The sequence below is a fragment of the Cryptomeria japonica genome, chromosome 10 (assembly GCF_030272615.1).
Source record: "Cryptomeria japonica chromosome 10, Sugi_1.0, whole genome shotgun sequence".
NCBI lineage: Eukaryota > Viridiplantae > Streptophyta > Pinopsida > Cupressales > Cupressaceae > Cryptomeria > Cryptomeria japonica.
The window spans coordinates 28,035,342-28,056,691 of record NC_081414.1 but is presented as its reverse complement, the minus strand read 5'-3'; positions in this window follow the sequence as shown (position 1 = coordinate 28,056,691).

Below are 21,350 nucleotides of genomic sequence, written 5' to 3'. Positions count from 1 at the left end.
AATCAATCAATTTTGACATAGAAAGTTGTCATGAATTATCAATCAATCAATTTTGTATAGAAAGTGCAAATTTCTCATAATTTGTCATAATTGACATTTTTTGATTTGCAATTTCCATTTGAATCTCTTCATGCTAATTTGATCTTTTCTCCAATTTATCTATAAATTGGATGAATTTCTTCAATCCTGATCTAATAACCACTTTGTCGAATCAATCAAACTTCGAGTATTATTGAACAATCATCCTGTCTACTTGCTTTCATATCATGATCATGCACTAGTAGGTGAGATCCACAACAAAGCTATTTGAAGGAGAAAGAAGGACAATGGAGCCGCATGAAGGAGATATTCAGATCTGCATTTGGTTTGCTTAGTTTTTAATCTTGAATGTTTTGCTTTCATGTCTCTATTGGATGTAATTAGGATTGATCATTGCATTTGAGCTTTTGTGATTGAGCTATGACTAATATTTGATATTTGCTTTGATGATTTCCGATTTCCTAGCTACAGTTTTCTATTGGTTTCTCTGATGGTTTCTCAGTGTACTCAGATGTCGGTATCTCTATCTCAGTAGGTTTTTCAGTGCCAACATCTATACTACTAGTATTCATTCCAATATCCAATCCAGTTTCCAATGGTTGCTCTATTTGTAGTGTATGCTCTGTATGCTCTGTTTGCATTTCAACCTCAACATTCTCTATCGGTTGCTCAGCAATGTTTCTACTGTCAACAATATCATTTTGTACCTCTGTGCTGTCCTTATCCATGGCAATGTTCACTTCCCGAGTATCAACGTTCATGGTGAATATAATTTTTGATTTAGGGTTAGTGTCATCATGTGTTGTACCTACACTTTCAGTAGTTGGTGTATCAACAGTATGTACCAGTGCAGTGTCCACAGGTGGTGGCAAGTTGTCAGTTATTTTGATATTTGGTATTCCCCCAACTTTACCTTTCCCTTTGTCCTTATCTTTTTTATAAGTCTTGAATGTTTTGTTCAACCTATTCAATTCTTCTTATTTTTCTTTTTCTACAAAAAAGATCCCATTTATCAATCGTTTCCTCTGCAATTTCATTAACTCTACCAGCCATTAAGCTCACTTGCCAGTGACCATTAGCAAAAATACATTTGTTAGCTTCACAAATTAGGTCATCAATTTCTTCTTTAGAGTTAACTAGATGTACAGCTAGAAGTTTTTCAACTTTAAGTTTCTTGTCCAACTCCATTACTGCAATCCTCTTTGGATCTAACCTTCTATATAGATCATTTCGTAAGTCGTCTACAACTTCAACTAACACTTTCTTGTATATGTCCAGATGTAGAATTATATTGTTTTCAATACTTCCCTTTTCTGAATCAGTGAATGTGTTATACAATTTGCTCACATTTGCCAAGTTACCATCATCAGTTATTTCATTCCGCAAATTATCCAATGGTGGTACAACTTATTTTTGTTTCTTCTTGGGTGTATGTTTCTTTGTCGGTTGCCTTACTACTTGTTGTTTCTTTCTCAAGATTCTTGTTTTCTTGGGTGGAGGAGAGGGTACCAGTGAGGGTTTTCTCTTCCTATCAACTCTCTTGAATTCCACAGGTATCTCATTGTCAGATGATATCCCAACTAGTGAAATGTGTGCCTCCGGTTGCAGTCCTTCCAGTTAACTTGCCTTTATACCAGTAAGGTTCATGACATTTTCTTTTATTTCCTTTACCTATTTAGAAGCATCTCTTATATAATTTTCTCTTCTTTTCCTTTGTTTCATTGTTTGTACACCACTTTCAATTGTTTTAGCACTACCAAAAACTTCTTCAGATGGTTCTCTAGGTGCATCTAATAAAGATTTTGCATAAGTTTCAACAATGTTGATATCTATCTCATAACCCATTTCTATTACCCATAAAGTTCTAGGTAATACAACTTCCATCCATGTTTCATCTTTGTTTATTACAAAACAGATTTCCTTATCATATTTATCTACTACACTTTGTGGTAGTCTCTCTCTGGTTTTCATTTTGGTTTGGAAAGCTTTGAAATATTCAGTTATGTTGTTTTCCTTAGAAGTACCCATGCCTGTGAAATCTTCTTGAAATTGTTTGCCTACTGGTATGTCATATCCAAAGTCTTTCTGTCCAATACCAGGAATTTCTTTTCTAAAATACAATATAAGGCATACCAAATGATTGCCAAAATGAAATGTCCCTTTCTTATCACCTTTTATCTTCTTCAAGTTATCAATTAGTTCATCCTTCAGTCATTCACACACATCTATTTTTGCATCATTATTGACTATTTCATAAGCACTATTAATGCAAAGACTAGAAACTGAATTAAGTCTGTTTGCATGTGTAGTCTTGTAACCTAAAATCATACTTATGAATCTCACATTAATGTCCTTGATGTCATTCACTCTCAGAGATCTACTATCAGATGTTGCTCCGGTTAAGGTCATGACTTTGTTATTAGGAACCTTCTTAGTTTTGTTAGGTCTGCTGCTGGTTGAGGGTAAACCTATCACTACCCTAATTGCTTGTCGGGTGAATTTGTAGACTAAATCTAACCAAAGAAACTCTCCATGTGCCCTTCTTAGGACAATTCTCACTACTTCCTCCAAAGATTCAGGGATGTTCAAGATTTCCACAAAACCTAAAGTCTCAAAAACCTTGTGCTCCGGTTTGACATTACCATTTTCATCACAAATTACGGTTTTAAACATCTTTAACACTTCCTCAGAACCTAATTCTTCAATATTGCAGTGAGTATATATCCTAGGGTCTTCAGCATAAGCTACATCTTTAGGAATCTTTGAAAATGTGCCTATGGAATCATCTTGCTTAGCTATCTTGAGAATAATTTTGAATACGGGCCTAGGGCATTTTATATTTTCCACAGCAGTAGGGTTTGCAATAAATTTGGGAGCAGAAGAGGAATCCATTTGAAAATTACCTTAAGCTGCTTGATAATGTTTGAGTGCTTGAATAATGGCTTCACTTCTTCACCTTGAATATCTTCGCTTATATTTCATGCTCTCTGCTAGTTTGAATGCTCGGTGAATCAAAAATGAAGGAAAATCGATGATTTATAATGAAATTTATTTCAACAACCACATTAAATGCTCGTTGATTAAGTGAAAACTTAACACATCTACCGATAAAGAAGAAATCTATCTTCTCACCATCAACCGAGGGTAATCTGCATGATATTCAACTTGTTGCAATACCCCCAAAGGGTTACTTCTCAGTGGGATGAAGAATCTCCTGCCGGTGGAGTAATGCTCTGTTCTACCGGTGAAGGAATAGTCTCATCAACATTCTGATCTGTCTTTCTAATCCATTGTTTTGAAAATTCTTTCTTTACCTCATCAACCTTTTCTTTGCCTTTCAAACTGGATCCTTTATTGTTTACCGGAGAAGTCTTTCTTCTACAAAATTTTGCAATATGTCCAATTTTGTTACAAGCATAACAAGTCACATTATTCTTCTGAATAGCCTTTCCATATCCTATGTCTATTTTTGTTCTATGTTGATTAGATAAGTGCCCAAATCTTCCACAAACATAACATCTTACATTCATTCTATAGTTTTCTGAATTATGACCAACTTTGTTGCATTTGGAACATTGACCAGTGGGTGCATTAATGTTTTGATTGTTTCTAGATCTACACTGATTTTCTCTATGACCATACTTGTTACAATTAAAGCATTTCCCATGAAATTTTTAAGCATTAGGTTGTCTTACTGGTTTACTATGATCATGATTGTTTGCAGTACCAGAACTTTCACCAACTTCAAATCCAAGTCCGGCCATTAGTATCTCCATTAGGTTTCTGACTTTTCAGCATATCATCAAGTTCAGAGGAACTTTTCTTGAATTTCTCTTTGTGTTGATTTGCAGTATCCAACTCATTTTCTAGAATTCCCATTTGTCTCATAAGTTCAGTTTTATCATGTTGCATGTGAATCAGATTTGTCTTTAACATATCATTTTCATGATTGAGTCTTAGATTTTCATTTCCAACATCATTGAGTCTCCTAGTAAAGTCATCTTCATTCTTCTTCATGTCTTCAATGTCTTTACAAAATTTCAGAGTCATATCCTGCATTTCATTCCTCATAGTAAGGTTTTCTTGTCTCATCTTGTTCACAAGTTCATTAAGAGTTTCATTTTCATCATTATCATTCTGCATTTTCTCATGAAGTTCTTTTCTTTTAATTCTAGCAATGGTAAGATTCTCTTGAAGTCCTTGAATGAATTCCTGTGCATTCCTTAGATCATCTTCAAGTTTGATATTCTTCAGCTTCTCTGAATCATAGTCTACAAGATCTCCTTCCAATTGCTTTCTTAAGTTCTCCATATGTAGCAGTGTCAGAATCTTCCTCAAGCTGTTAGGCTTTTGAAAATAGAGGACTAGGCTATGATACCAATTGTTGGGATTAATGATAGTCCCAAAGATACTAAGAGGGGGGGGAGGTGGGGGGGTGAATCAGTATCTAACTGGTTAACAAAATATTTAACCTTATTAAGTATTTTGCATTCCAAAACAGTGTACCGGTAAATAAGAATTAATGCAGTAAACAAGAAAAATAAAGACAGCATAGAAAATACATCATAACACAATATGTTTAATGAGGAAACCCGGTGTCGGAAAAACCTCGGTGGGATTTGTGACCCACAATATTTACTTCACTGTCCAATGAATAAATATTACTTACAATGAGGGGCCTGCACATGCAGGAAGGCCAATTGCCTAAAGCTCACTACTCAGTTTACAAGATAGAAGTCTCACTGACTTACAAAATGGATTATGAAAATTCAATACAATGTACTGCTTCAAATCAGCATCAAGTATGCCAGGTTCAATACCAGTTTAAGCTTATACTATAACCAAAACCTTCCCTATCAACTTATATCTCCTTATACAAAAATATCAATCATTCATGCTATCCTTCTACCATACTTCTTACACAAACACACACAAAATGACCTATAATATCTCATACATATATATGAGTCTTTTACAATATGCCTTGTCAGCTTTACAAAAGATAATTACAATTAAATACAATAAACAAAAGTTTATTCCATGTCAGCTGGAGTGTCGGTATGCATTGTAGCACTGTCGTTGAAGTGTTTGCCAGTGTATGTAGATGTCTATGCCAGTGTCGGTGTCTATCGGTGGCTTTACCAGATGAATGACAGGTAGTTGCCAGAAGGTTTCCATCAATGACAACACCATCATTTCTCATTAGAGTGTAGAATGCCAACAAAGTGTTGATGACAAAAAATTACAAGTGGTGGAGCATTCTTTCTCATCTCCCAGTTAGTTGTTTGGTGGAGAATTTAAGAAGCGAGATTTGTCTCTTTATCTACAGTTAAAAGCAAAATATATTGCAGCATTTTCATGTTGCACATAGATTTTATGGATGAAGCATACTTTGATGCATATTGGTATAACATTCAATGAACCCATCACTATTATGTGTGACAACAGTAGTGCAATAAACATTTATAATAATCTTGTATGGTATTCTAGAACAAAGCACATATCTATTCGGTATCACTTCTTGAAGGAAAAGGTGTTGGAAAATGAAGTAAAACTTTAGTATGTACCTACAAAGAAGCAGATTGCAGATATCTTCACAAAGGCATTGTGTAGAGATACTTATGAGTATCTCCGAAAGAAGTTAGGGGGTATTACCCCTTTCCAATTTAAACTAATGTGCATTGGTCTAGTGAACAGATTGCATATTTTTATCTAGACTAATGCTTGGGTGCTTCCTCTAAGGGGGAGAAGGAGTAACTTTCATATGGAGAGTTTTGCCCACCTTCATACTTGATGTCAAATGGGGAGAGATATTGAGAGAAGATGTTGTAGAGTTGTGCATAGATTGTTTTGTATTTGTTGTTGATGGATGCTACCATCAATGACAAAGGGGGAGATTGTTGCAGATTGATGTAGATTTGATGGTGATGTTGTTGAGTGGTTGTCATTAATGTCAACATATTGGTTGGCATTTATGTCCCTAATGTTCTTGGTATCGGTGATCCGAAATATGTGTTCTTGGAATCTTTGGTAATTTAAGGATGTGTTGGTAGATCAAATGTGTTGATAGTGATCCAGATATTTTTGGTTATCAAGTATGGTGTTGATCATTGGTATTCATGTGTATCTTGATTTCATTCTTTTTTTTGTTTTGTTTTGGGTAATGGTGTTTGGGTCCAAATTAAGTCAGGAATTCGAGGATGTGCAACATCTTATGGTGTAGTGTGTGTATCATGTTTTGGGTCTAGAATATGCAATGATTGTATCATGTTAATTCAACCATCAATGTGTGTTGTGGTATGGTCTACTACACATTCTTTCCCACCACCAAATTGTTTAGTGTTGACCTATTTTAGATCTCTATCTTGGCTGACTTGGGAGATTACATTTCTCGAAGATAATATATATATGAGAATCATCTGATTGAGTTATACATAGAAAAAGTGTAACATTATTTTGAAGATATGAAAGATTAGAAAGGAATGATCTAATAGTTGGTGATATGTGAAAGTGTGTTGGTATTGAGGCACCAGAAGCAATCCAGTTTCTATAGATTGTGTTTCAGTGGTGGCTTATTTCTTTATTTCTCTCTTTCTTCGGCAGTGATCCTTTTTCTAGATAGTGAACCCACCTGCAGTGAACATTTTGGTAGTGAGCCACCCTTTGTAAAAATCACCTTAACCAGTGTCACCTTAATCGGTGTTTTATATTAAGAAATAAAATTTTGTACGGTTTTTCCCATCTTGGGTTTTCCACATCATATCTAGTGTTCATTGTGTGATCTATTGTATGTTTATGGTTTTATGCTATATCTGTGTTAATTAATTATGTTGGTTTGGATCCGGATGTGAATAAAAGAAATTGTTTTAATTTATCAACTAATTCACCTCCCCTCTCAGTTGCTCAGATATTCAACATCCTTCACTAAGGATCCATTTTTTTATAAACATTGGAGAAGGTGTGTATTCTTATTCCCCTTCTTCTTCCCAAGATTTCATATTTATTAAGGATCCCCTCTACTCTTGGAGTTAGGTATCTGATGCGAAGATCTCTTCCTCCTTTCTCAATCATATGTCCCTAAAAAATATCCCTTTACACTTGTTTCAAGATATCTCTTTACAATTATATCTTCCTTGCTTAGGGAAATGAATCCTATTCAGACATCTTTCTTCTTAGATTGGAATACATGCATTGTTGCTAAGTGGATATCTCTTTGGTTTTGAAGGTGGGTATCCTTGTTTCTATTTACTTAAAGACATCAACATAGGACTATGTTGACATCTTATGGGGGAGCATAGAAACACAAGGCTATGGATTTGTGGAGCAAGCCTTGTATATTTATTGGATATCCGAATGATGTCAAAGGGTATAGACTTATTCATCCCACTACTCATGATTTTTTCATTGAGGAGAGTTCATTTTGAGAAGAGTTCTTCTAGTTCTTCTCTTACTGCTTCTCCATCCACTATCACATTGGAGCCATTGTATCATGATGATAATTCTTTAGAGGATATTGATCCTCCTAATCTTGATGAGGAGTCTTCTTCCTCCACTTCAGATGGAAATAGTGATTATGAGGATTCACATTCCTCTCATAGTCATTATTTAGAGGTTGAGGATTCCCCCTAGACTCTCCAACCTCATTGGCTCTTTGGGCTCGACAAACAATCGAGTCAGTAGAAGATTGGCTTGGTGATCCATCAGATACTAGAAGAACAAGGTCACAATTTTAGTAGGCTCCACATCTCTTCATTGCTTCAGCTTCTGATCCATAGTCCTTTCGAGAAGCTTTAAGTGTTCCCAAGTGGGATGTTGCAATACAAGAAGAGTTAAATTCTTTGGAAAGAAATCACACATGGGATTTAGTTCCTCTTCCTAAGGGAAGGAAACTTGTTTGATACAAGTGGATCTATTGAACAAAATTTTCAACAAATAGTTTGGTTGATAAGTATAAGGCTCGCTTGGTAGAAAAGGGATTTTCCCAAGTTTCAAGGATCGACTTCTCTCACTTTTGATCTAGTTGCTAAATTGAATTATGTATGCTCAAAAAGTATGGAATCCTACAAATGAGAAACAAAAAACTCAAACACACCAATGAAACATTATGTTATATGTCCTCTATTTTCAAGCACTTCAGATTCAAGGTGCCTCTCGGCTTGGAAGAGCACTTGATCTCTAGGATGACAACCTAAAGAACGAGAGATGTGAATCTAAGATCTAAATATATGCAACTATGATCTTAGTGATATGATACGAATATGAAACTAGATATGTTACCAAAATGAGAAGATTAGTGTGAGACTAAGCTAGCATGTGAATGATATGAAGATGATATGGAACTAGAATGATATACTAAACATGCTGAAATATATGTTATAATGCAACTAAAATTATCTAAAAATGATTGAAGATGGCAATTGAGTTTCTTGATAACCTGCACAAGACAATTTGGCTATAACTTGGATGCAAATAACTAAGATTGGATCCTTGATATGAGAAAATGAGCTCCATCTATAGAATAATTGGTCAAATGGATGGAAAAGATTGAATAATCTTGACAGGGGTTAGGATTGAAAGTTATCAATCCATGTTTATAATTTTTACCAATGAAATGGTGACAGTTGTCAACAAAAGGTGGCTTGAGAAAGGATGTAAGAGGCATCAAATGCCTGAGAAGACATGAGGGTCACCTTAGGAGGTAAGGTCATGGTTGAGTTATTGGATAATCTCCTTTTACCCAAAGGATAAAATCTTGTGCAAGAGTTAGTGGATAACCATGGTCAAAGTAATGAGTGCTTGATGAGACCCATGGGTTAGATGAGAGTTAAGTTAGAGAGAAAGTCTCTAACCATGGGTTTAGGTTGGATTAACCATTAATGGTTAGGAAGACTTTGAGGGTTAACTTATTGAAGACATAAATCCTTTAATGCATTTCAAAGACTTTGAGGGATTTTTGAGAAGTGACTTCTCTTAATGAATGTGCAAATGTTTAAGAGATGGACTAGGATAATTAGGGTGATTAGAAGAATCTAAAGTCTCTAGAAGAGGTTTAGTCATGAATTTAGGAAAATGCAAGTGGGAGATATTAGGATTTTAATTAAAATAAAATCTTTTATTTCAACTAAAAATGGATGCAACTAGCATTTGTTGGAAAGTGCAAGTGGGGGAGGTTTATAAATAAATTTGATTTATTTATATGCAAGAAATGATTTTAATTAAATATAATTTAATTAAATGGTGGAGAGGGAATTTAATCAAATAAATAGAATTTATTCAATTAATGGAAGAAAGGGGAATTAATCAAATTTTGAATTTAATTAATGGTTAGATAGAAGAAAAATGGATATTAATCGAACCTTAGTTTTGTTGGCATTGTATTGTCGTTGATGTCAATGGGTAAGTATGTCAACTGGTATGCAAGATAATGTTGTTGGTATTAGAGATTTTTGGCATGTTGATGTCAACCGGTATGCAAGTTGATGTTACCGGTATGCAAATTATTGGCATGTTGATGTCAACCAATAAGTCTGTCAACCGGTAAGCAAGCAAACCAGATAAGTGCAGTCTGAGATAGCATGTCCTAACCGCCAGAATAGAGAAGTGCACGATATGAAGGTTAATTGGTTAGTGTATATCGGTAGCATGTTCGGTTGGTGACCAAGTTTGAACCAATAGAGTCAAGTGAGTTGGATGCTGACAAAGATGTCACATGGATTCTAGGTGGAGAACATGCAGTGGTAGGTGAATGGTGTGTCGACAAGGTAGTTGTCAACTAGGTCAGTATTAAATGTTGACTGTGAAAATCACTGATCAGTTGCAAAGGAATGCAACTCAAATCAGATCGAAGGGCAGAGATTTTATTCTTTGACATTATGATCGAAGCAGGATATCTAATCATCTTGTTGATCTGGAGAAAGAAACAGTTAGATCATTTATTGTGATCGACAAAACCAAGATTGATGAGAAGAGTCCAGTTTGCTAAATATAGTAAATTTTTTATAGGAAGAATAAAAAGGACAGAGCTCTTTTGCTGACCTATTGCAGGTTGTCCATTCAAGAAGATGACATTTGATTTGATACAGATTGTGGTTAGTGAAGAAAACCCTAAGCGCGTGAAGTTTGAGTTTTTGTTTTGGTGGAAAAGAATGTGTATAAATATGCAAATCTAAGACTTAATCTCGGTGAAGAAAAGTGACAGGATGTTGTATAAGAAAGTGTGGTTCTACCAAGTTGATCAATCTGAGTGTTGATAGAAAAATATTGAGGTGACTTAGTGTTAGTTGAAGAACTAGTAAGGAAGGTTTAACCGGCAAGGTTTAAGGTAACCGGTAGACAGTTACAGAGTTTAATAGTTCATCTAATTGGAAATGTTTGAATCAGTAAGATAGAAGCAGAGAGTGAAGGAGAGCAGAAAAAGTGTGAAAGAAGATCCACCAAGGTAGAAACTAAGTTAAAAAGATTCCGATAGAGTGAATAGAGAACCGGTAGAGAAGAGAAGTAGTGTAACAAAAAAGAGTTCAACTGGCAGAGTGAATAGTTTCCAAGTGTTACATAACTCATTTGTAATCAGGTGTTTATCATTGTATTGATTTTATATCTCATTGTATTTCACTGAGTGGGTGCTTAGTGCAGGGGTTGGTGCCCTAAACTTTGTAAACTTGTTACTTCAATGTGAGGATGGATGGGATTAGTAGATCTCTAGTAGTATTTCTAACCGAGGTTTTTCCCACATTGGGTTTTACTCGTATATCTAGTGTTATATTATGTGTTGTTGTGTGTGGTTTCTTGTTAGTGTTTTCATTATCTACCAGTTTCACACATTGTTTGAAATTGTTTATAATCACTGATTCACCCCCCTCTTAGTGATATCTTGTGTTCTATAATTGGTATCAGAGCCTTAGGTTCCTGGTTGGTCAAAGCTTTCTCTAGTTGGGTTAGATTTTGGTTTAAGAATACAATGGCAAGGAATGAATCCTCCTCCACCAAATCTCCCATGTTTGATGGTACCAACTATGCCTTCTAAAGCAGAAGAATGGAAACTTATCTATCTTCCCTAGGTTATGATGTTTGGATGTCTGTGAAGAATGGGTATACTGTCCCTAATGCTCCTCCTACAAATCTGGATGCTAAGAAGGAGTATGAAAACAATGCCAAGGCCAAGCATGCTATTCTTAGTGGTTTGTCTAATAATGAGTTTGTTAAGGTCATGCACTGCTCATTTGCCAAGGCAACTTGGGATAAGTTGAAGGAGATTTCAAGGTCAAGGAGGCTAAACTGCAAACACTAAGAGGTCAGCTTGAAGGCTTGAAGATGAAAGATGAAGAGAAGATTGTTGATTATCTTCAAAGAATTGATGAAACGGTGAACAATATTAGAGGACTTGGAGAGGATATAGTTGATGAATTCATTGTCAAAAAGGTACTTAGATCTCTCACATATAAGTACAATAAAAAGGTATCTGCAATAGAAGAATCCAAGGATCTAAAAACCTTTTCAATGGATGAGTTATTTAGGTCCCTAACCATTTATGAGATTAGAACAAACGGTGAAGGAACTTCAAAGAAAGAGGTTGCTTTCAACTCCATCAAAAAGGGTAAGGAAGAAATTATTCATGGAGAATCTAGTGAAGACTCGGACACAATGGTAGAAAACCTTGTAAGGAAGCTTAAAAGAGGATTTGGTAAGTACAAAGGAAAATTACCTCTCAAATGTTTTAAATATGGTAAAATAGGACAATTTGCTTCAAAATGTCCCTATGGTGAGAAGAGGAGCTACAAATCACCAACAGACCTTCGTGTAAGGATAAAAATAAAAAATCTTACTGAGAAGAAAGAAGTAGCTACCAGAAGCAAAACACCCTGTATACTTTTGAAGATGATGCCACAAATGAATAAAGTGCTTCAGAAAATGATTGTTGTGAGGATGAAAGAGAAACCAGTATCTGTATGGCACTAGATGAACCAGTTGATGAAGCTAATGAAGATGAAGATATTGAATTTGAAGTGGACTTGGAAGGTGAGCTCATAAGTGCTCTTGAGGAGTTGAGTAAAACAAGAAGAGAACTCAAAAAGGTTAAGTGTTCTACTGCAAAAGAACAAGATCATTTGAAGCAATCACTTGAGGAGACCAAGAAAACAATTTTTGATCTGAAACTCCAATTGGAAGAAGCTAAAAGGATAAGTGAAGTTACATCCTCTGATTTGATAAAGAAGGAGAAGGAGCATCAGAATTTGGAAGAAGAAATTATAAGGTTCAAAAAGGAGCTTAAAAAGATCAAGAATGAATTGAAGATGTGAAGCAAATATGAGAGCAACATTGAAGCCTTGGACAAAATGTTGAGTAATCAGAAGCACTCAAAAGATACTATAGGTATAGGTTTGGATGAAGGACAAAGTTCCAACAGTAAAGACACATCAAACAAGGAGGGATAGTTTACTTCTTTAAGTGAAAGTAAAGAAAAACAAACCTTTACCGTCAACAAAGCTATTGAGAAAAAGATTTTATCGTCATAAAATTGCAACCCTGCAATTTTCAACCGCATTTGGGTCTTCACATTGGTGAAATGAATCCCTAAGCCTGATTGGAGACCCGAGACATTCTTGCATCTCCTGAGACATGCATTTTCTTGCATCCCGGACTTTCCTCCTACACTTCCTATCCTAGATTAGGGCGGGATAGGGGTATGGCACCCTTGTCCTTGCCCTATTTTGGGTCCCCTCCACTTAAATCTTGCATTAGGCTTGTCAATGGGAAGTGGGAAAAAGTTTTCTATGTCGGCCTAAGACAGAAAATCATGATAAAATTATAAGGCACTGAGAGGGGGGGTGAATCAGTGCAAGAAAAAACAATATAAATTTGATCACCACTTTAACCAACTTGAAAAATAATAAGCATGCAATAAATATCACCACATATGCAAACATCCAATAAAGCATGCAACACATAACACAATAATTTTTCACATGGAAACCCAAATGGGAAAAATCACAGTGGGAATTAGTACCCACAATATTTGTACTCTTTCGGAATGCACCCTATTAAAGGCCTAGCCCAGTTAGGAGCTTTATAATAATGCCCAATTAAGAGCAAACCCTGTTAGTAGTCACCCAATGAAGGGATTTCAACCCTAGCTCTGTTAGGAGCTATACCCTGATAAGAGTAACCTTGCTAAAGGATTTAAACCCAAATTAATGAGTCACCCGGTGAAGGGATTTACAGGATCAAACATGTTAGGACCTACTTGATTAAGGGATTTTAATACTGTTGCGACTATTGGGGAACAACAGGTAAATGATTTTCATATAGCACCTATGTGTCTGATAGACCTACTTAGTTCTACTTCTAGTACCGACTAAACATTAATACAAAGCTTCACCTTACACCCCACAATCAAATTCTCATTGTAGATCCTTCATGTCATACATCATCACACAATATTCTCCTTTTTATAAACAAGTCTGCTAAGTCGGCTAATTTCCCTGGAACAATTTCCTAGGTGCAATGTATCTAGACAATCTTGCACATTATGCTTTACTCATGTCGGCCACAAACATCATAACTAAAAAAAAAAACATTAAGTATCAATTTATTGATCTAAGTAACTCTGCTCTACCAGTTAACTGTTCTTCCTGACTGACTACTCAGTACATCATAACTCACTCCAAACTTTCAATCTTCTGATGTGATTCTAATCATAGACTCCTGCCAATGTCATAAACATACATTCCAAACCCCAACACTTAACTCTTCACCGATCTTCTGTACCTGTCGCTTGAACATAGCACTGTTCCTATTTACCAATTCACTATATAACTTCTTCCTCTATTAGTTTGACTCTACTAGTTAGACTAAATGAATTAAATAACAAAACATGGTTGCCATCAATGACAATACAAAACAAGTCATCAAGACAATAATCTCCCCCTTTGGCATTGATGGCAACACTTAGGAAAAAAACAATTTGTCGAAGTGTCACAATACAACAATCAAGATTCAAACCAAAACTCCCCCTTAGCAATTACATGCTATTACAAAAATTTACTATTACCCCTTTACAAAATTTTGACTAACATACTACTCCCCCTTTGACAATAATGACAAAGGTAAGTAAATACATTTGAAATAAATGAATATAATACATTATAATTTCCATTATCAAATGTATATGAGTTCAAAATATTACAATGTCATTTTCAAAAAAATGTCAGCAAAATGTGTCTTCATGACTGTCAAGTCATTCTCCCATGTCTCCAAAAGTGTAGCAATCATCTCACTATGAGTCTTGACTTGGTAGGCAAGTTCTTCCATGGAATCTAATGTACTCGTCTCTGGTGTTGACAGAATTGCCTCTATTTTCTTGTAGCCTCTCTACGAAATTTCCAACTTATAAATCAATTGAGGTTGTAACTCATGTAAAGAAGTTGTCCTTTTAACCCGCTCAGCTTCATATACCTTCAACTTATGTTGTAAAGAAACTACAGATCTACCAAAATTGATTACCGAATCATTGATAGGATCAAAAAATTCACTTAACTTCTTCATTTCCTATTGAGCTTCCTATGTCTTCTTCTCTAAATCACCACAAAACAATGAAAAATTGGCAATTGTGGAAAGTATTTTACCTATGGTTTTCAATGCTCCTTTAATTAGGTCCATGTTGACAGTGAGACCTACTCTGTTCTTATCAATATCTTGCATCAATTGCTCAATTCTCTTCTTCTTATATTCCTTCTCCACATTAAGCATTGCTACTTCCTCCAAACTATTCATTTGTTCTCTTGTTGATGTGACCAGTTGTTTTAGTTTGTCAATAGGTGTAGGAAGACTATCAATATCAGTCTCCAGTAGTATACTGGAAAGTATATCAACTGCACTTTGAATAGTTTGAGCCTTTTTTCTCTTTGCTTTCATAATTTTATTTTGTGCCTTAGATTGCATAGTAGATGCAATCTCCATCAGCTCAGTAGGACTTATCATATCCATGTTTATCAGTCCTTGAATGGATATAGTGTCATTTTCTACATCATCATCAATAATTTTATTAGAAGTGACCTAGAGGTCACTTTCTATTCTAATTCTTCTTCCTTCTTCTCTTCTTCTTTCTACTTCTCTTCTATTTTTACTGGTATCTCTTTAGTTTGCTCAACATCTATATTCATCGGTTGCTCAACATCTATATCTTTCTACATCTCTTCCTTTGCCAGAGGCTCTAAGATTTGAACATCATCAACTTGTGCATTTTCTTCAGTCATCACTTCATCTGTACCAATTGGATTCACTTTTGTCTCTTCATCGGTGATAATGAATGGTTCTTTCTTAGTGTGTGTATCAACTAGTGTGTCATCAAACATAATTTCATTCGGTATAATATCATTAAGATTCAAAGTATTGAGGAGATCTTCTCCCTTAAGTCTCTCTCATTCCTCTTCTTCAAGTACCAATCCTAAAAACTTCTTCAAATCTGCTCAGTCTCAACATGTACCAACTAAGATTCACCAACTAATAATCTTGTCAACCTTTTCTTTGTAAGAAATAATGGTCTTGCCTTAGAAATAATTTCTTGAATATCCTTCATAGAGGTCTCCGGTTGAAAATGCATTAATACAAACTCAATTAATTATTTTTCCTGCTTTATAGCAGTTTTCCATCTTGCTTCCAATTTATTGTACAAAGAATTAGGAATCAAGCCTTGCAACTCAATCAATGCTTTGTTGTGCTTATTCATAAACCAGACAATAGTATCTTCAATTTGGTTTTTCTTATTGGCATTCTACACTCTTATGAGACTAGTTGATGTTGTCATTGATGGAAACCAACTGACAATCATCTGGCAACCAACCGGCAGATTCCAGCACCGGCAATAGACTTCCACATACACCAACAGGCACTACACCGGCATCAGCAACAATGCATATCGACACCTAGGCCGACATGGAATAAACTTTTGTTTATTTTTTTGTAATGTAATTATCTTTTATAAAAGCTGACATGGTACATTGTAATAGACTCATCTATGTATGAGATCTTATAGGTCATTTTTATATAGAAGTAGATGGAAGAAAGTTGTAATGTGTAATAAGACAATTTTGTATAAGGTGATATAGTTGACAATAAAGGTTTTGGTTATTGACTGAGCCTAAACCGGTACTGAACCTGGCATGTGAGATGTTGTTTTGAAGCACTAAATTGTATTGGATTTTGATAATCCATTTTGTAGTTAGTGTGACTCTTTATTGAGCAGTGTGCTCTAGGCAGTTGGCCTCCCTGCATGTGCAGGCCCCTCATTGTAAGTAGTATTTATTCATTGTCCAGTGAGTAAATATTATGGGTGACAAATCCCACTGAGGTTTTTCCCACACTGGGTTTCCTCATTAAATATCTTGTGTTATGATGTGTTTTCTATGTTGTCTCTGTTATTCTTATTTGCTGCATTAATTCTTATTTACCGGTACACTATTTTGGGATGCAAAGATTTAATTAAGTATAAATATTATGTAAACCGGTTAGACACTGATTCACCCCCCCCCTCTCAGTGTCCTTGGGAATGTCATTGATTCTAACAATTGGTATCAGAGCTTGGTCCTCTTTTTGCAAAATCCTAACAGCTTGAGGAAGATCCTGACACCGATACAGATGGAGAACTTAAGAAAACAGTTGGAAGGAGCTCTTGAAGATTATGATGCAGAAAAATTGAAGAATATCAAACTTGAAGATGATCTGAGGATTGCATAGGAATTCATAAAAGGACTTCAGGAGAACTTTTCTATAGCACAAAATAAAATAAAAGAGCTTCATGAGAAGATGCAGAATGATGATGATGAAAAAGAAACTCTTAGAGACATTACAAACAAGTTGAGACAAGAAAATAGTAACATGAAAAATGAAATGCAAGATATGACTATGAGGTTATGTAAAGACATTGAAGATAGGAAGAAGAATGAAGAAGACTTGGCTAGGAGACTTAATGATACTGGAAATGAAAATCTGAGACTTATTCATGAAAATGATATGATAAAGATAGATCTGATTCATATGCAACATGATAAAACTGAGCTTATGAGACAAGTTGGAATTCTGGAAAATGAGTTGGCTACTACAAATGAGAACAAAGACAAATTCAAGAAAAGTTCAAAAAAGCTTGATGACATGCTAAAAATTCAAAAGCCTAATGGAGATACAAATGGACTTGTATTTGAAGTTGGTGAAAGTTCCGACACTACAAACAATCAAAATCAGAACAAACTGGTAAGACAATCAAATGCTTATAAATTTAATGGGAAATGTTTTAATTGCAACAAGTTTGGTCATAAAGAAAATTAGTGTAGATTTAGAAATAATTAGAATATGAACTCACCCACTGGTCAATGTTCCAAATTCAACAAAGTTGGTCATAATTCAAAAAATTGCAGAATGAATGTGAAATGTTATGTTTGTGGAAGATTTGGACATTTATCTAATCAATGCAGATCACAAACCGGTCAAGGATATGGAAAGGCTATTCAAAGGAATAATGTAACTTGTTATTCTTGTAACAAGATTGGACATATTGCAAAATTTTGTAGAAGCAAGAATGCACCGACAAATAATATGAGATCTAGTTTGAAGGGAAAAGAGAAGGTAGAAGAAGTAAGGCAAGAATTTTCTAAATAGTGGATTAAGAAAAGAGATCAGAAAGTTGATGAAAACATCTCTGCACTAGTAGAATAGAGTAACTCTCCACTAGTAGGAGATTCTTCATCTAACTAAGTAATAATCCCTTGGGGGTATGGTAGTGAATTGAAAAACATGCATTCTACCCTTGGTTAATGGTGAGAAGATACATTTCTTCTTTACCGGTAGGTGTGTTAAGTTTTCACTTAACCGGCGAGCATTTAATGATGTTTTAAAGAACCTTTTTGGCTATAAAGCACTGGGAAACCCTCATTTCAAACTCACCGAGCATTCAAACCTTCTGAGAGCGGGAAATCGAGCAAAGGCATTCGAGGCGAATTTGAGAAGTGTTTTTTAATCATTCAGCAAGCATCCAGATAAGAGGTATTTTTCATAATGGCTGCTTCATCTTCTGTTCATGAATTTATTCCAAACCCTACCATTGTGGAGAATATGAAATGCCCTAGGCTCGTATTCAAGATAATTCTTGAGATTGCAAAGCAAGATGACTCTGTAGGAGATTTTTCAAAAATACCAAAGGGAGTAGCATTTACAAAAGAGCCTAGGTTTTACATACATTGCAATATAGAAGAGCTAGGATCTAAGAAGTTAATGAAAATGTTTAATAAGGTCATTTGTGATAAACATGGAATTGTTAAACCCGAACATAAGATTGTGGAAACTTTAGGTTTTGTGGAGATACTGAATATCCCTCAATTTTTAGAGGAAGTGGTAAGGATTGTATTGAGTAGAGCACATGGAGAATTCTTATGGTTGGATTCTGTTTGTAAGATAACCCGACAAGCAATTAGGGCAATTATTGGTTTACCCTCAACCAGTAGTAGACCTGATAAAACAAAGAAGATTCCCAACAGAATGGTGATGACCCTAACCAGAGAAACATCTGACAATAGATCACATAGAGTAAATGACATTAAGGACATCAATGTGACATATGTAAGTATGGTTCTTGGATACAAAGCCACACATGCTAACAGACTCAATTTTGTTTCTAGTCTTTGTATTTACAGTGCACATGAAATGATAAACAATAATGCTAAGATAGATGTGTATGAGTGGTTGAAAGAAGAGCTTACTGACAACCTGAAAAAGATTAAGGGAGACAAGAAGGGTACTTTCCACTTTGGAAACCTTATGGTATGTTTGAAGTTATATTTCACCAAAGAGATCCCTGGTATAGGACCCAAAGACTTTGGTTATGATATATTGGTAGGAAAATAACTACAGGCAGCTTTTACCGGCATGGGAACTGATAGAGATAATAACATAGCTGATTACTTTAAAACTTTCCAATCTAAGATGAGAGCTAGGGAAAGGATTCCTCAGAGCATAGTTGAGAAATATGACAAGAAAATCTATTTTGTCATTAAAAGAGATGAAACTTGGATGGAAGCAGTAAACCCTAGAACTATTTGGGTTACTCAAATGGGTTATGAGGTTGATTTACATTTTCTGGAGACTTATGCAAAAGCACTACTTGAAGCACCAAGAGAACCATCTGAAGAAATATTTGGAAATGCAAAAACCATAGAGAGTAAAGTATCAATGGAAAAAAATAAGAAGAGAAGAGAAAAATACATTAGGTATGCATCCAAGAAAGTAAAGAAAATCAAAGATATTGTCATGAACCTTAGTGGTTTATCGGCTAGTCAATTTTTTTGTTTTTGGACATTTTGTGATATTTATTTATTTATTTATTTATTTATTTATTTTGGAGATTTTGAGACCTTTTTTTTTGAACTTTTTGAACTTTTTGGATTAGAAGAAATATGTATTTGGTTACCCTAATGTATAGCAAGAAAAGGAATGGATGAATAGATGACTGAACCATTGAGGTAGAAATGGATATGAGAAAGATGAAAGTAGCATATGAGGAGACACATCAAGAGCTTCTTAAAATCATATTTTTATCCTTAGTTTTGATCAAGATCAAGGATGGAAAAGGGATATGGATGGAGATTGGATATGGATAGGAGAAACAAGATCATAGATAGTGATAGATGATGGAAGAAATTAATAGTTAGGATATATGGTATAGATTAGCATGAAGCAAGATCGTAGATATCACTAGATGAATTTAGATAGGGTAATGGATACTGGAGGAAGGATAATGGGAGATGTGGTATGAAAAATAGAGTGGATGAAACTTTGACCCTAAGTATAGATGTCTCCATTTGTAAAGAGGTGATATGTAAGATTGTTACAATATTTAGCACAACCTGAATAAGTGTTCCCAAACTTTTCAAAGATAGAGACCAATGAAACTGCATGAAATACATATGAAATAAAATATTAATATTACCTTCATGACTAATGTCTCAATGTGTCCTAACTCCATTGTTCCTGGTTGTAGATGGTGTGCTCTCAGAAAATGCACTGATGGCTTCCAAGATGGCATATTAAGAATGGACAGATAACTTGTAGTTAACTAATACTATGATATGCAACACTACATGATTATGCTAAAATTCTATATTATATTATATGATAATTGCTATTTGCTATTTACTTCAAAAACTCACGGATGCATTAGATTGATTTGAAGACTCTTGAAGTCTAACTTGAAGATTAACTCTCTCAATTGAAGCTCTTGATTTTATAGACCTTGAGAGGATTAGATGATGTGGCTCAGATCAATGGTCTTGATCAGATCTACAGATTTGGATGGTTGTTAGCAAAAGTGAAGGTTGAGAGAAAGGGGGAAGGAGAAGACAAGTGTCACTCATCTCACCTTGACTGGGTTGCTTACTGAGAGAATCTAGGGATGGTTGGAGGAAATTTAGGCATGAGAGGACAAGTGGACTCAAGTCCTTCCTAAGATGTAGAGGATGTTGGAGAGAATATAGGAAATGGTTATGAAATATGTGTACGTACACAATATTCATTGAATTTTGGAAGTTGGAGATAAATGATGAATTAATATTTAAGAAATATTAATTTCCTTAGCCACATGATGGATGAGTTGGCAAAGGGAAGATGAAGTGGAGATGGAAGGGTGAGTTAGATAAGAAAGATTACTAACGTGCATGTGTAGGATGGTATTTAAGGCAAATTTTATGCATTTCATCATCTAGTTAATTAAAAGTCTTCATTTGGGAATTAATATATCATATCTTGTTCATCTAGTTTAACTAAGAGGATGAATTGACAGCATGCAACTTGCATCTTTAGTATTTTCTCTAAAATAGTTGCACATAGACTTTTAAAAAGGCTAAAATGAACACCATGCTTGTTGGAGCAACATCTCCAAATAGGACTTAGCCAATACATTGCTATGGAAAGTTAAAAAGAATGCTTGTATTCTGTGTCTCGAAAGTGGTAGGTATATGCTCTACCATTAATTAGGTGACCAAAAAGCCAAACCCACTCTTTTACGCTTTCTTTACTTTCAAGAAATTAAATCCTTTAGAGGACCTGCCTTCCCGAGCTGCCTTGAGGGGGCCAGTGAGAGGGGAACAACCTAAAGTGGAAATAGGCTAATACCGAGTCCTTCCAATCCACTATAAATAAATCATGTTTGTGACGAAAGTCCCAAACAACATGTGCTGATAAGTTCATATCGACACTATGTTTCCCCATAAACCCTATGGAGGGTAACCTCTATAGGCTGGGAATCTTCTATATTTTAGAGCTGAAAGTGT